Source organism: Doryrhamphus excisus, linkage group LG6, assembly GCF_037039965.1.
Source record: "Doryrhamphus excisus strain RoL-2023G ecotype Guam linkage group LG6, RoL_Dexc_Guam_v1.1, whole genome shotgun sequence".
NCBI classification, from domain to species: Eukaryota; Metazoa; Chordata; class Actinopteri; order Syngnathiformes; family Syngnathidae; genus Doryrhamphus; species Doryrhamphus excisus.
Window position 1 is genome coordinate 572,915 of NC_136362.1, and position 15,392 is coordinate 588,306.

A 15,392-nucleotide genomic window follows, 5' to 3' on the forward strand; every position below is an offset into this window, starting at 1 on the left:
TGACATACTCCAGCAAAGGAAAATAGTTATGAGACTGGACCTTCTCTGCCAACACTGCATCAGCAGTGGAATTAGCTCAAGTGGTAGAGTGCTTGCTTAGCATGTGAGAGGTAGCGGGATCAATGCCTGCGTTTCCCAAAAGCTCTTTTGTTTTTTTGTCATTAAATGTTCCCAAGTAGCGAATACTAATCCGGGCCCCAATCCCGATATCTAGGCCAAATACAGCCATAGGTATCACCCTAAACTGGATTCAGAGTCCAGAGTGCTAACCATTACACCATGGGACCCTTTGTTTTGGATGTGACTGGCACCTTCTGGGGTAACAATGGAGGCTTTGCAAACCAGGACAACAACTTTACTCTTTACGGCGTCTCATTGTGGTTGTGGCTGAGAATGCCACTATTGACTGAATTTGGATTAGATAATCAAGTCTTGTGGTGGAGAGTCTCAGGTGTAGAGTCTCAGGTGGAGAGGTGTGACGTTTCTGATCGAAATCAGAGGTCATCAGTTGGTCCTGAAAACGGTCTTGGCACTTCTTTTCACGATGAAAGGTATGAAAACAGCTCTGTTGCACTGGCCGGGAATCGGACCCGGGTCTACCACGTGGATCGATCCTGGACTCATTTCCGATCCTAACATCTCTTTTACAAAAGGCAAAGAACTCCTAGAAGACTGCGGGCATTGATCCCACAACAAGACAAGGTGATACCTATGGCTGTATTTGGCCTAGATATCGGGATTGGGGGCCGGGTTCGTGTTTGGTACTTGGGAACATTTAATCACAAAAAACAAAAGAGATTTTAGAGAATGCGGGCATTGATCCCGCTTCCTCTCACATGCGAAGCGAGCGCTCTACCATTTGAGCTAATTCTCCTGCTGTTGCAGCGTTGGCAGAGAAGGTCCAGTCTTATAACTATTTTGGTTCCTTTGCTGGACTACGTCAAAGCGACACAGTCTCTGCCTTTCTGAGTGCAGACCTAAAGCAGTCCCTGGTGGTCTAGTGGATAAGATTCGGCCAGGGTTCGATTCCCGGTCAGGAAATTGACATTTGGCTGGAGGTAGGTGGTCAACCTCCATCGCCAGATGGTCAACCTCCCACCTGTAGGCGAACTCGTCGTCCACAGTACCGAGGCCATGTCGGCGAAGACGGCACTACATGGCACAGATACAGCTTCACCCTTCCCCCACTTTAGGCCCCGACTGAAAAAGCAGAACCCACCATCGCAGCTAAAATAGGCCACTTGGAAGAGCATTGGACTGAAGTTCTAAAGGTCCTCACAAAAAACCTCACTCCTCCTGATGGTCGTTACGTCTTTCAATAATGGGGCGTTAAAATGTGCTCCTTCTGTTCCCTGAGAAACTCGGTCAGCTATAAAATTGATCAAACATCAGGAAGGCAACATCAATAAAAAGCAAAACAAAAAATGATATCTAGAGCAGAAAAAGGCCCGATTAGCTCAGCCGGTAGCGAATGAGACTTTTAATCTCAGGGTCGTTTGTTTGAGCCCCACATTGGGCGATTCAGCCCTTTTATTGATACATCTTGAAGGTGATTATTCATTATATTGTTTTAGTTTATTATACTCATCTGCACAATCTAAAAGATGACCCTAACCATTCGACCAAGACAAATCCTATCTCCAGTCAAAACCTAACCAAATGTCACTTCCCTGACCGGGAGTCGAACAACGGCCGCAGTGGTGAGAGCACCAAGCCCCAGTCACGAGACAACCAGGGACTGCATCATGGATGCACTCTGAAAGGCAGAGACTGTGTCGCTTTGACGTACTCCACCAATGGAACCAAAATAGTTATGAGACTGGACCTTCTCTGCCAACACTGCATCAGCAGGGGAATTAGCTCAAATGGTAGAGCGCTCGCTTAGCATGTGAGAGGTAGAGGGATCAATGCCTGCATTCTCCATAAACTCCTTTGTTTTTTTGATGAAATATTCCCAAGTAGCGAATACTAATCCGGGCCCCAATTCCGATATCTAGGCCAAATACAGCCATAGGTATCACCCTAAACCCAGTCCTAACCTAAACCCAGTCCTAACTGCATTCTCCCCTCTAGCACCATGTCTTGTCTTGTTGTGGGATCAATGCCCACAGTCTCCAAGGAGTTCTTTGCATTTTGGCGAAGAGATGTTGGGATTGGATCTACCCCTTAGCATCCGACAAATACCCCAAACCAGGGGAATTACCTCAAATGGTAAAGTGCTATCTTAGCATGCGAGAAGTAGCAGAGTCGATAGCCGCATTCTCCAAGGAATCCTTTGTATTTTGTAAAAGAGTTGTGGGATCGGAAATGAGTCCAGGATCTATCCCTCAGCGTCAGACAAATACCCCAAACCTAATCCTGGCCGCATTCTCTAGATTAGTCTCTTATCATGGAATAGTGAAGAAGCCCAGTACGTGATTCATTGTTCCCAAGTAGCGCATCAAGGTGACCCCAACCATTCCACCGAGGCCTTGCAGACATGAAGAGGCCCCGAAATGTCCACCCCCAAGATGGACTGAGGTCTTAAACTACCCACATGGACAATCCAAATATCTTCTGGACAAAAAGAATTCGTGGTCAGACAAGACAAAAGTTGAGCCGGTCACCTTAACATGAAACGTTTGATCTGAGTGTCCGGGATTCAAGTCCCTGTTCAGGTGACCAGGTCTGAGGTCCACTTGCAAACGCCTCCTTTTTGCCCTCAAAATACGAGGGCAACAGGACAATCCCTTGGTACTCTATGGAAACTACATGAGGAGCCTGGCTTTTAACTGGAACTGGAAAGGCTTGTGGCCCCGCACACAAACCAAGTATCTTCTGATCAGCTGATCCTTAACATCAGCTGTCACAGACATTGGTGTCGTTTGGGGACCTCATCCTGATCCACGGTTACCACTGATTTGTAGAGTAAGTCAATAAGTCATCATACTCTTACAGGAAGACTCAGTCCAAACACTCAATTGCTGCAGGGCAAGTAGGTTCCACCAAGACTTGAACTTGGACCACTGGATTCAGAGTCCAGAGTGCTAACCATTACACCATGGAACCCTTTGTTTTGGATGTGACTGGCACCTTCTGGCGTAACAATGGAGGCTTTGCAAACCAGGACAACAACTTTCAGCCAAGCGTTTGACGGCGTCTTCACTGTGTACTGCTTTCCTTTCCTGAGATGCCGGATGGTGGTCCAGAATCTCTTCGAAGCCGTCCGGAAGTCCTTCTCCATGGCTTCTCCAAACTCCTCCCATGTCAGAGTTATTGCCTCAGCGAATGCCAAAGCCGCGGACCGCTTGGCCTGTCGGTTCCTGTCAGCTGAAGTCCCATGAGCCAAAAAGGCCCAATAGAACTCCTTCAGCTTGACGGCATCCCTCACCAATGGCATCCACCTTAGGGCCACAGCCGCCTCGACAATGGAGGCACAGAACAAGACAAAGGTTGAGCCGGTCACCTTAACATGAAACGTTTGATCTGAGTGTCCGGGATTCAAGTCCCTGTTCAGGTGACAAGGTCTGAGGTCCACTTGCAAACGCCTCATTTTGCCCTCAAAATACAAGGACAACAGGACAACACCTTGGTACTTTATGGAAAATACATGAGGAGCCGGGCTTTTACCTGGAACTAGAAAGACTTGTGGCCCCGCACTGTCAGAAGTGGGATTTGAACCCACGCCTCATTAGAGACGGCAACCCTCCAGGTCTCACTCCTTCTGTTCCATGAGAAACTAGGTCAGCTGTGGAATTGATCAAACACCTTTCAAGCCGGAATTGTCTTGTTTTGTTGAAGAAAAGCCCATTATTTCTGGAACAATTTTCCCTACAAAGGAGAAATCTTTGTCAATTTGGACAATTGTCAATCTGGCCCCACTTTGGACACATCGTCGTGTTTCATTGTTTGGCAACTGCTTTGTGACTTTGCCAGTCCCCTTAAAAGACCCTTCCCTCTGGTTTCCATAGTGTAGTGGTTATCACGTTTGCCTCACACGCAAAAGGTCCCCAGTTCAAAACTGGGTGGAAACATGGCCTTTCAAGTCCTGCTTTTACAAAAAAATCAAGGTGACAAACCGGAACAAGGATATGTGTTTGATGTCTGAAGGTGTGTACACAAGCATCCATCCTCAATTTGGACACACAATCCATATTTCCCGCATGACTGATGGGCTGGGAATACATAACAGGCCGGTGTTGGAGGACCTGAGGAACCGCGATGGTTCATAACGTAAAAGAAATTCAGAAAGATAAGGCCCACAAGCCCTAAGAATTTAAAAACCTTTGAGAGATAAGAAAGAAAGATATATACCATTAATAAAAATAAGAAGGCCCACAACCCCTAAGACATTTAAAAACCATTAAGCGGTGTAATATGCGCCTGCCTTCTGTTCCTCGTCAGCACACGTGCAGCAAAAGTTGTTCGGTAAAAGTTGCAGACTTGTGATGTTTCTTTTAGGAAGACCAGAAAGCAGGGCATTGCAATAGCCAATACGACTGGTAATAAAAGCATGCATCAGCATCTCTCTATTTGCCCGAGAGAGGAACGGGCGGACTCTGGCTATATTCTTTAAATGAAACATAAAATCCTGTTGTTGTAACATGTTTAATATGTGAAATAAAATTGAGCTCAGTCCCCTTAAAAGCCCCATCCTTCAGGTTTCCATAGTGTAGTGGTTATCACGTTTGCCTTACATGCAAAAGGTCCCCAGTTCGAAACTGGGTGGAAACATGGCCTTTCAAGTCCACCTTTTACAAAAAAATCAAGGTGACAAATAGGAACAAGGACATGTACTTGATCTTTGAAGGGACTTGAACTCTTGACAATCAGATTAAAAGTATAATGCCCTACAAACTGAGCCTCCAGGCCTTTGGTCAGATGACTTGTTTTTGTGTATTTGTAATGCAATGTTTTCTGCATGTTGAGCAATTTTCAATAGGAAAGATATCTTCCAGATGTATCAATAAAAGCGATGAATCACCAAATGTGGGGCTCGAACCCACAATCATGAGATTAAGAATCTCATGCTCTACCGACTGAGCAAATCAGGCCTTTTCCTGCTCTAAATATCATTTTTTGTTCTGTTTTTATTGATGTGGCCATCCTGATGTTTGATCAATACCACAGCTGACCGAGTTTCTCAGGGAACAGAAGGAGCGAGACGTTCAGTCATCACTGAGAACTTTGGAAGTGGAGTCACCTTAAGTATGGTCTGCTTTGGTGAACTTCAAAGACATCATGACCAGTCTGCATCAAAGCATTGTCTTGTAATGGACTAGACTCAGCTGTCGGAAAAGTGTTGTCATGGTCTTTGTATAGAGGAACAATTACAGGAGGTTTTGAGGGTCAGGATGGCCGAGTGGTCGAAGGCGCTGCATTCAGGTTGCAGTCTCTAATGAGGCGTGGGTTCGAATCCCACTTCTGACAGTTTCTTGCATTTCGAAGTGGCGTCACCCAGTAAACCAGGGGTGCTTTTCAACATGACCGCTGCTGAAAAGTGTACAAAGCAGACCTATTGCATCCTGGGGTCTTGCGTTTCTCCAGAAAATAGTCTTTATACTTCAACATGACCTCGAATGAAAAGTATCAGAGTCATGGAAACACCAGAAGAGGACTGCTGGAATTGAACAAACGTGCCCCTCTTTGCTAGGCTATCTTTTACCCTCCTATGCTGTGTGCTGAATTTAAATTAGTTAAATTAGTTGTATCACTGGTTGAAATGCCACAGCTGGCATTTTCCTGGTATTGTACATTTGGTATTGTCATCCAATACTTCTCTACAAGAGAGGAGAAATATTATCTCAGGGAAGAAGTACATTTGAAACACTTGTATGCTAGTACTTACATATATGCACCCAGACAAGGTTAGAGGAGGTTACAAGCCAAACCATTGACTCCAAGGGCACAAGTTGAGTCCACTGAGTCATCAAGGTGAGCCCGAGGGTGGCTAAGGTGTTTCTTTCACAGCTCGTTTTTAAACCTTCAAGCCGCGATTGTCTTGTTTTGTTGAAGAAAAGCCCATTATTTCGGGAACATTTTTCCGTACAAAGGAGAAATCTTTGTCAATTTGGACAATTGTCAATCTGCCCCCACTTTGGACACATGGTCATGTTTCATTGTTTGGCAACTGCTTTGTGACTTCGCCAGTCCCCTTAAGAGCCCCTTTCTTCGGGTTTCCATAGTGTAGTGGTTATCACGTTTGCCTCACACGCAAAAGGTCCCCAGTTCGAAACTGGGTGGAAACATGGCCTTTCAAGTCCTTTTCTTACAAAAAAAAATCAAGGTGATAAATGGGAACAAGGATATGTGTAAACCTGGGGGGTAAGGATGCTGAAGGCGCTGCATTCAGGTTGCAGTCACTAATGAGGCGTGGGTTCAAATCCCACTTCTGACAGTGCGGGCCGCAAGTCTTTCCAGTTCCAGTTAAAAGCCCGGCTCCTCATGTAGTTTCTATAAAGTACCAAGGTATTGTCCTGTTGTCCTGAGGGCAAAAGGAGGCATTTGCAAGAGGACCTCAGACCTGGTCACCTGAACAGGGACTTGAATCCGGGACACTCAGATCAAAAGTTTCATGTTCGGGACCAAATGGTCCTTCAAGCCGAATATCTTCCCAGTGACCTGCAAGATCCAGAGGCAGGAAGGGATGTTCTGTGCCTCCATTGTCGAGGCGGCTGTGGCCCTAAGGTGGTCAGGGCCTATCGTGGCGGTACTCCTAGAACCCGTTGGTGAGGGATGCCGTCAAGCTGAAGGAGTTCTATTGGGCCTTTTTGGCTCATGGGACTTCAGCTGACAGGAACCGACAGGCCAAGTGGTCCGCGGCTTTGGCATTCGCTGAGCCAAAAACTCTGACATGGGAGGAGTTTGGAGAAGCCATGGAGAAGGACTTCTGGACGGCTTCGAAGAGATTCTGGACCACCATCCGGCGTCTCAGGAAAGGAAAGCAGTACACAGTGAAGACGCTGTCAAGCGCTTGGCTGTACTTATTCGCCCGAAAACACAAGACCTTAGATAGCTCAGTTGGAAGAGCGGAGGACTGTAGTGGTGCAAGCTGGCATCCTTAGGTCGCTGGTTCAAGTCCGGCTCGAAGGACAAGCTGTTTCTTATGTTATGTCTGCCAGGAAGGAATGGCAATACCGTCTTGAGTCTTTGTCACGCAATCTGAAATTGGCAAACAGAGTAATTCTGTGTGTCTATTTAACTACGTTTCATCTCAACTCCTGTTGGAAAAGGACAGCCATTTCCATGAGAGCACAAGACCCCTGGATTGTACCCGAAAATACTTTGCGCTCATCAGAGAGTAAAGTTGTTGTCCTGGTTTGCAAAGCCTCCATTGTTACGCCAGAAGGTGCCAGTCACATCCAAAACAAAGGGTTCCATGGTGTAATGGTTAGCACTCTGGACTCTGAATCCAGTTTAGGGTGATACCTATTTGGCCTAGATATCGGGATTGGGCCCCGGATTAGTATTCGCTACTTGGGAACATTTCAATCAAAAAAACAAAGGAGTTCATGGAGAATGCAGGCATTGATCCTGCTACCTCTCACATGCTAAGCGAGCGCTCTACCATTTAAGCTAATTCCCCTGCTGATGCAGTGTTGGCAGAGAAAGTCCAGTCTCATAACTATATTCCTTTGCTGGAGTACGTCAAAGCGACACAGTCTCTGCCTTTCAGAGTGCAGCCATGATGCAGTCCCTGGTTGTCTAGTGGCTGGGACTTGGTGCTTTCACCACCGCAGCTGTTGTTCGATTCCTGGTCAGGGAACTGACATTTGGTTCGGTTTTGACTGGAGATAGAATTTGTCTTGGTCCTCGGTCGAACGGTTCGGGTCATCTTTCAGCGCTGTCTGTGAACTGCTGTCACTGCACATAAGAACAATTTCAAGTCTGCCAATTGAATCCCGGTCTACCTGGTCAACGGACATGTAAACAGTGCAGGTACCCTCCTTTGTGCGGCTTCATTTCAGTGTCCTCCGTTGTCAGCGAACCTCACAAGGTCACAGTTTTTTCCTGATCAGGGCACCATATTGGGTTGTGTGGATGAGTGGTCTAAAGCACCAGATTAAGGCTCCTTTCGCTCAGGAGCCATTGGTTGAAATCCCACAGCTGTCGTTTTCCTGTTTAGGTCCATTATCCACGGCTGGAATGATTTGGTAAGATTAAGATTAAGATATGCCTTTATTCGTCCCTCAGTGGGGAAATTTGTATTGCACAGCAGCAAGAGTACAGAGTCAGTTAAGCAGTACAAAATACACAATATAGAAAAATAAACAATATAAACAACCCAAGTATTAACAGAAATCAACAGTTTTTCCCAGAGTTATATACAATACAGTATGTAGATAATATGAAACCAGATGAGATATATGACCAGTCTATACACTGAGATCCTGTTAGAGAGTTAATATGAGGCATTATGGAAATACTTCACATATAACTTAGTATATTGCATTAGAGCCCATAATATTGCACATGGAGGTTTATCAGATATTGCACAGTGAACGGGGTCTGGAGTAACTATACTGACTAAAAGCAAGTATTACACAGATGTACATAGCAGTGTAGAAGTCTATTGTGAGCGGTGCTGGTTGTACAGCCTGACAGCTGCAGGAAGAAAAGACCTGCGATATCGCTCCTTCACACACTTGGGGTGAAGCAGTCTATCGCTGAAGGAGCTCTCAAGTGCTGTCAAAGTGTCCTGCAGGGGGTGGGAGTCGTTCTCCAACATGGATGATAGCTTAGCCAGCATCCTCCTCTCTCCCACCACCTCCACTGGGTCAAGAGGGCAACCCAGTGCAGAGCTGGCCTTCCTGATGATCTTATCCAGTCTCTTCCTATCCGCAGCCGAAATGCTGCTGCCCCAGCAGACCACTCCCTGGAAAATGGCTGAAGCCACAACAGAGTCATAGAACGTCTTGAGGAGTGCCCCTTGCACTCCAAAAGACCTCAGTCTCCTGAGCAGATAGAGTCTGCTCATGCCCTTCCTGTAAAGTGCTTCCGTGTGATGAGTCCAGTCCAGTCTATTGTTGAGATGAACACCCAGGTACTTGTAAGATGTCACCATCTCAATGTCGATTCCCTGAATGTTCACTGGTGTTGGAGGAGAGTGGATGCGCCTGCGGAAATCCACCACCAGCTCTCTGGTTTTCCCCGTGTTGATCTGGAGGCAGTTCCGCTGGCACCAATCCACAAAGTCCCGTGTCAGTCCTCTGTACTCCAAGTCGTCCCCATCTGTGATGAGGCCAACAATTGCAGAGTCGTCAGAGAACTTCTGCAGGTGGCAGGTTGGTGTGTTGTAGGAGAAGTCTGCTGTGTAGAGGGTGAAAAGGAACGGAGCCAGGACCGTTCCCTGCGGAGCCCCCGTACTGCAGACAACCGTGTCGGACACACAGTCCCGTGTCCTCACATACTGTGGACGGTTGGTGAGGTAGTCCAGTATCCACGATGTGAGGTGCAGGTCCACCCCTGTGTGCTCCAGCTTGTCCCTCAGAAGTGCTGGCTGGATGGTGTTGAACGCACTGGAAAAATCAAAGAACATGATTCTCACCGTGCTCCCAGGTTTCTCCAGGTGAGAGAGCGCTCTGTGCTGGAGGAAGATGACGGCGTCGTCCACCCCAGTGCCAGGTTGATAGGCAAACTGAAGCGGGTCCATCGAAGGACCCACCAGGGGGCGGAGATGGTCAAGGATCAGCCGCTCCAGGGTCTTCATCAGGTGTGATGTAAGTGCCACCGGCCTGTAGCTGCTGAGGTCCTTGGGGTGCGGCGTCTTGGGGACAGGAACCACGCAGGATGTCTTCCACAGCTGTGGCACCCTCCGCAGCTTCAGGCTCAGGTTGAAGATGTGCTCAACAATCTCAACAATAGCAAAGGACTGTCAGATTGTACAACACAGCTGAGCACTTGGAGAAGAAGATGAATAGAGGTCTTGTTCTCCCGGACTGGTTGTTGCAACCGCAACCCTGCTCAAGGTTCAACGTGACATACAAAACAGGAACTCCCCGTCTGGGAATCGAACCGCGCAATCTTCCATGTGACAGGCGGAGATACTGGCCACTATACTAACAAGGACTGCTGCTGAGTCGATGTAGTGTCGATTGGCCAAAGCGGAATTCAGAACAGGCTTGTTGCCCATGACTGTTTTTATGGTAGCTGGAGACTTCAACCAGTGAAATCCTTCCCATTTTCCGTAGCTCTTATCCTCATCAACGGACTGTATTCCCCACCCGTTACCGGCATGGGGACATTCCAACCCAAGATGAGAACACACTGGACTAGGTACACAGCAACATACGTGGCACAGACACAGCTTCACCCTGCCTCCACTTTTACCCACGACTGAAAAAGCAGAACACCACCTCAGAAGCTGAAATACTCACTTGGGAGGAAGTTAGACTGAAGTTCTAAAGGTCCCTGGTTCTAGCCCGGTTTTCAGAACAATCCCTGTTTATGTTGTGACTTGGCAAATAGTTTGAAAAGGCTTATTGGCTGGCTGAAAGGACCTTAACTTCATTCTTCAAAAGGCCAGACATCCAGCCATCCAGACAAGGTTAGAGGAGGTTACAAGCCTATTTACAAACCATTGACTCCAAGGGCACAAGTTGAGTCCACCGAGATATCAAAGTGACCCCGAGGGTGACTAAGGTGTTTCTTTCAAGCCACGATTGTGATGTCTTGTTTTGTTGAAGAAAAGCCCATAATTTCTGGAACAATTTTCCCTACAAAGGAGACATCTTTGTCTATTTGTTTTATTTATTTTGAGGGCAAAATGAGGCGTTTGCAAGTGGACCTCAGACCTTGTCACCTGAACAGGTACTTGAATCCCGGACACTCAGATCAAAAGTTTCATGTTCGGGACCAAATGGTCCTTTGAGCCGAATATCTTCCCAGTGACCTGCAAGATCCAGAGGGAGGCAGGGATGTTCTGTGCCTCCATTGTCGAGGCGGCTGTGGCCCTAAGGCGGATGCCATTGGTGAGGGATGCCGTCAAGCTGAAGGAGTTCTATTGGGCCTTTTTGGCTCATGGGACTTCAGCTGACAGGAACCGACAGGCCAAGCGGTCCGCGGCTTTAGCATTCGCTGAGGCAAAAACTCTGACATGGGAGGAGTTTGGAGGAGCCATGAAGAAGGACTTCCGGACGGCTTCGCAGAGATTCTGGACCACCATCCGGCATCTCAGGAAAGGAAAGCAATACACAGTGAAGACGCCGTCAAATGCTTGGCTGTACTCATTTGCCCCAAAACAACATCCTTAGGTCGCTGGTTCAAGTCCGGCTCGAAGGACAAGCTGTTTCTTATGTTATGTCTGCCAGGAAAGAATGGCAATACCGTCTTGTCTGAAGGACTTCCGCTTCCCTGTCAATGGAGTTGGACTTGCGTTTTTGTCACGCAGTCTGAAATTGGCAAACGGAGTAATTCTGATTGAGTGATCATTTGAGTGTCTATTTGAATACGTTTCATCTCAACTCCTGTTGGAAAAGGACAGCCATTTCCGTGAGAGCTCAAGACCCCTGGATTGTACCCGAAAATACTTAGCGCTCATCAAAGAGTAAAGTTGTCCTGGTTTGCAAAGCCTCCATTGTTACGCCAGAAGGTGCCAGTCACATCCAAAACAAAGGGTTCCATGGTGTAATGGTTAGCACTCTGGACTCTGAATCCAGTGGTCCAAGTTCAAGTCTTGGTGGAACCTACTTGCCCTGCAGCAATTGAGTGTTTGGACTGTTTCTTCCTTTAACAGTAAGAGTATATTGACTTACTCTACAAATCAGTGGTAACCGTGGATCAGGATGAGGTCCCCAAACGACGCCAATGTCTGTGACAGCTGATGTTAAGGATCAGCTGATCAGAAGATACTTGGTTTGTGTGCGGGGCCACAAGCCTTTCCAGTTACAGTTAAAAGCCAGGCTCCTCATGTAGTTTCCATAGAGTACCAAGGGATTGTCCTGTTGCCCTCGTAATTTGAGGGCAAAAAGGAGGCGTTTGCAGGTGCCAGAAGACTTCTGCTTCCTCATCCTCAACACCGAGAAGGCCAAAGAGAAGCGACACACTCTCTGGCTTTCTGAGTGCAGACCAAAAGCAGTCCCTGGTGGTCGAGTGGCTAGGATTTGCTGCTCTCACCGCTGTGGTCCGGGTTCGATTTCCGTTCAGGGAATTGACATTTGGATAGGTTTTGACTGGAGGTAGGATTTGTCTTCGGCCTCGGTGGAATGGTTGGGGTCACCTTGATGCGCTACTTGAGAACAATAAATCACGTACTGGGTTTCTTCACCATTCCATGATAAGAGACTAATCTAGAGAACGCGGCCAGGATTAGGTTTGGGGTATTTGTCTCACGCTGAGGGATAGATCCTGGACTCATTTCCGATCCCAACATCTCTTTTACAAAATACAAAGGATTCCTTGGAGAATGCGGGTATCGACTCTGCTACTTCTCGCATGCTAAGCAAGCACTTTACCATTTGAGGTAATTCCCCTGGTTTGGGGTATTTGTCGGATGCTAAGGGGTGATCCAATCCCAACATCTCTTCTACAAAAGGCAAAGAACTCCTTGGAGACTGTGGGCATTGATACCACAACAAGACAAGACAAGGTGCTAGAAGGGAGAATGCAGTTAGGACTGGGTTTAGGTTAGGACTGGGTTTAGGGTGATACCTATGGCTGTATTTGGCCTAGATATCGGGATTGGGGCCCGGATTAGTATTCGCTACTTAGGAACATTTCATCAAAAAAACAAAGGAGTTTATGGAGAATGCGGGCATTGATCGAATGACAAATGAGAAATGACAAATGAACATAACGGGAGGGTTAAGATGACTACACTTCCAAAATTCTCAGCTATGACTGAACCTCTCGCTCCTTTGTTCCCTGAGAAACTCGGTTGGCTGTGGAATTGATCAAACATCAAGAAGTCCACATCAATTAAAAAAAAAATTCATTCGAAGTACACAAAAACAAATCCCATTCTTGTCTGACCACAAATGCTAGAGCGCTCACTTCGCATGTGAGATGAAGTGGAATCGATGCCTGCATTCTCCAAATGGTATATTATGCCTTTTTCTTGCCAAAAAAGCATTCTCAATCTCCCACATCGTACCGGATACTTGGATTAATTGCATTCTAATGATGTTTCCTAAAAACACAGGGGGTGTCAAAACTGGTGCATTAGTATAGTCCGATGAGGATGGGATTCGAACCCATGCGTGCAGAACACAATGGATTAGCAGTCCATCACCTTAATCTCGGTCACCTCATCTCCTTCGTGGGGATGGTCTTGTGGACTTAAAATGACACATCTTAATTAGTGTTTTGGTGTTGCAGAAATTGTGGCAGCCTTCTTGTGCAGCGGGGGGATTTAACTCAAAGGCTAGAGTTCTTGCTCTACATGCAAGAAATAGCGGGTTCGATACCCGTATTGTCGAAATGATATGTTCTGGCTCTTTTTCCCCAACAAAAGTGTTCTTGATCGCCGACATCGTAGCTTATACTTTGATTCATTGCATGCTAATAATGTTTACTAAAAATACAGGTGTGGTCAAAACTAGTGTATTTTTACATCACCACACTTCAAGTGGACAGACAATCTTGGTAGCATGGCATGGATTGTAACATGATATGCATCAGGATTCTGTATGTCACCTCCCAACTGCACTTGTCTGGTCTTAATATGTAATTGGCTGTGTTGTCGTGATCGACGTTGATGAAATCAAGAGAACAAAGTCAACCCTTTACAAACTATTTGCCAACTCACGATGTAAACAGCAATTGTGCTGAAAACTGGGATTGAACTAGAGACCTTTAGAGATTCAATCCAACGCGCTCCCAACTGAGCAATTTCAGCTGCAAAAGGGTTTTTCTGCTTTTTCAGTCTGGGCTAAAAGTGGGGGTAGGGTGAAGCTGTGTCTGTGCCACGTACTATGTTGCTGTGTACCTGGTCCAGTGTGTTCTCATCTTGGGTTGGAATGTCCCCATGCTGGTAAAGGGTGGGGAATACAGTCCGTTGTAGAGGATAAGCGGTACAGTGGAGTTCACGGGTTGAAGTCGCCAGGTACCATAAAAATGGTAATGGCCACGAGGGTGTTCTGAATTCCCCTTTGGCCAAATTGGCTAAATGGCCGTACAAAAAGCACTATACTTGGAGCCTGTGGTCAATGTCAACAGTTGGGCTAATTCAGTTCCGTTGAGACGGTGATTATGTACCAAGTCAGTTATGTCAGTCAGGATTTGGTCAAGGTTGTTGTGTGGTTTTGGCATGGATAAGGCTATGTATCTAAATTTAGGAGGAGTCCATGGTCTGTAAACATACTGAGGTACTCCCCCTGCTGTTGCGGAACTTGCGGGACCTTGCAAATTTCCCCACTGAGGGACGAATAAAGGCATATTTTATCTTCTACCATAGGGTAGGCTTTTGGCAAGAAGCCGGATTCTTAATCCTACTTCTTGCCATTCTTCATGCTTTCCCAAGTTCCAACATTTCCTTGGGAGCGAGTTTGATAACCTCGGGGTGGGGACATGATGTGCCAACGGGGTTGGGAGGATTCCAACTATGGTCTTTTGGTTTGAGTGTGTCATTTAATTGAGTCAAATCAAATGTTCCCCAAGAGAGGGTGGACATGGGTGTCTGTTCAGAGGCAGTTGCAGAGTGATCATAAATTGGAAATGTCGGGTACAAAGATGTGGCCTGAGTCGGAGTTTGTAGAACTACTGATGACTGAAAGTCTTGTTCCTTCTGTTCCCTGAGAAACAAGGTTGTCTGTGGAATTGATCAAACATCAAGGTGGCCACATCGATAAAAAAGAAAAACAAAAAATTATATCTACAGCAGAAAAAGGCCCGTTTTGCTCAGTCGGTTCGAGCCCCACATTGGGCGGTTCAACTCTTTTGTTGATACATCTGAAATATGTCTTTCCTGTGGAAAATTGTTCAAAATGCAGAAAACATTGTATTCCAAATACAAAAAACAACCCCCTTCTTGTATGACCACAATTCCTAACTTGGTCGGCTGTGAAATTAACTAGGGACCTTTTGCGTGTTCGGCAAACGTGACAACCACGACACTATGGAAACCTGAAGGAAGGTGCTTTTAAGGGGACAGGCGAAGTCACAAAGCAGTTGCCAAACAATGAATCACGACGATGTGTCCAAAGTGGGGGCAGATTGACAATTGTCCAAATTGGCAAATATTTCTCAATTTCTTATCAATAAAGTAAATTTGATTAGAGATCAGATGATAGATGTTGATGGTAGACTGTCAGATTCTATTATAAAGAACAAGACCATGTAGGATAAACTGCCTAGTTTTCAATTTAAGAGGGTAAGTGTAGATGAGGTAGTAAAACTGTTGCATTCCATTAAAAGCGATGAGCCATGTGGTATTTATAATTTGGTTGGGAGGTTACTGAGGGCGGCAGCAAAGTTGA

The 15,392-nt window shown here is 46.4% G+C and overlaps 8 non-coding genes across 8 annotated transcripts; 6 read left to right on the forward strand and 2 right to left on the reverse strand.

The window, feature by feature from the left end:
• Nucleotides 1–2,976: 2,976 nt before the first annotated feature.
• On the reverse strand, nt 2,977–3,048 carry trnaq-cug (transfer RNA glutamine (anticodon CUG)). Its single transcript has one exon. It is a non-coding gene; the product is annotated as a tRNA-Gln (tRNA).
• Nucleotides 3,049–3,940: 892 nt separating this feature from the next.
• Nucleotides 3,941–4,013, forward strand: trnav-cac (transfer RNA valine (anticodon CAC)). Its single transcript has one exon. It is a non-coding gene; the product is annotated as a tRNA-Val (tRNA).
• A 627-nt stretch (nt 4,014–4,640) lies between these two features.
• On the forward strand, nt 4,641–4,713 carry trnav-uac (transfer RNA valine (anticodon UAC)). Its single transcript has one exon. It is a non-coding gene; the product is annotated as a tRNA-Val (tRNA).
• Nucleotides 4,714–5,327: 614 nt separating this feature from the next.
• Nucleotides 5,328–5,409, forward strand: trnal-cag (transfer RNA leucine (anticodon CAG)). Its single transcript has one exon. It is a non-coding gene; the product is annotated as a tRNA-Leu (tRNA).
• A 745-nt stretch (nt 5,410–6,154) lies between these two features.
• On the forward strand, nt 6,155–6,227 carry trnav-cac (transfer RNA valine (anticodon CAC)). Its single transcript has one exon. It is a non-coding gene; the product is annotated as a tRNA-Val (tRNA).
• Nucleotides 6,228–6,984: 757 nt separating this feature from the next.
• On the forward strand, nt 6,985–7,071 carry trnay-gua (transfer RNA tyrosine (anticodon GUA)). The gene is given in 2 exon segments: nt 6,985–7,021; nt 7,036–7,071. It is a non-coding gene; the product is annotated as a tRNA-Tyr (tRNA).
• A 4,522-nt stretch (nt 7,072–11,593) lies between these two features.
• Nucleotides 11,594–11,665, forward strand: trnaq-cug (transfer RNA glutamine (anticodon CUG)). Its single transcript has one exon. It is a non-coding gene; the product is annotated as a tRNA-Gln (tRNA).
• Nucleotides 11,666–13,148: 1,483 nt separating this feature from the next.
• Nucleotides 13,149–13,228, reverse strand: trnas-gcu (transfer RNA serine (anticodon GCU)). The gene has a single exon. It is a non-coding gene; the product is annotated as a tRNA-Ser (tRNA).
• Nucleotides 13,229–15,392: the final 2,164 nt, after the last annotated feature.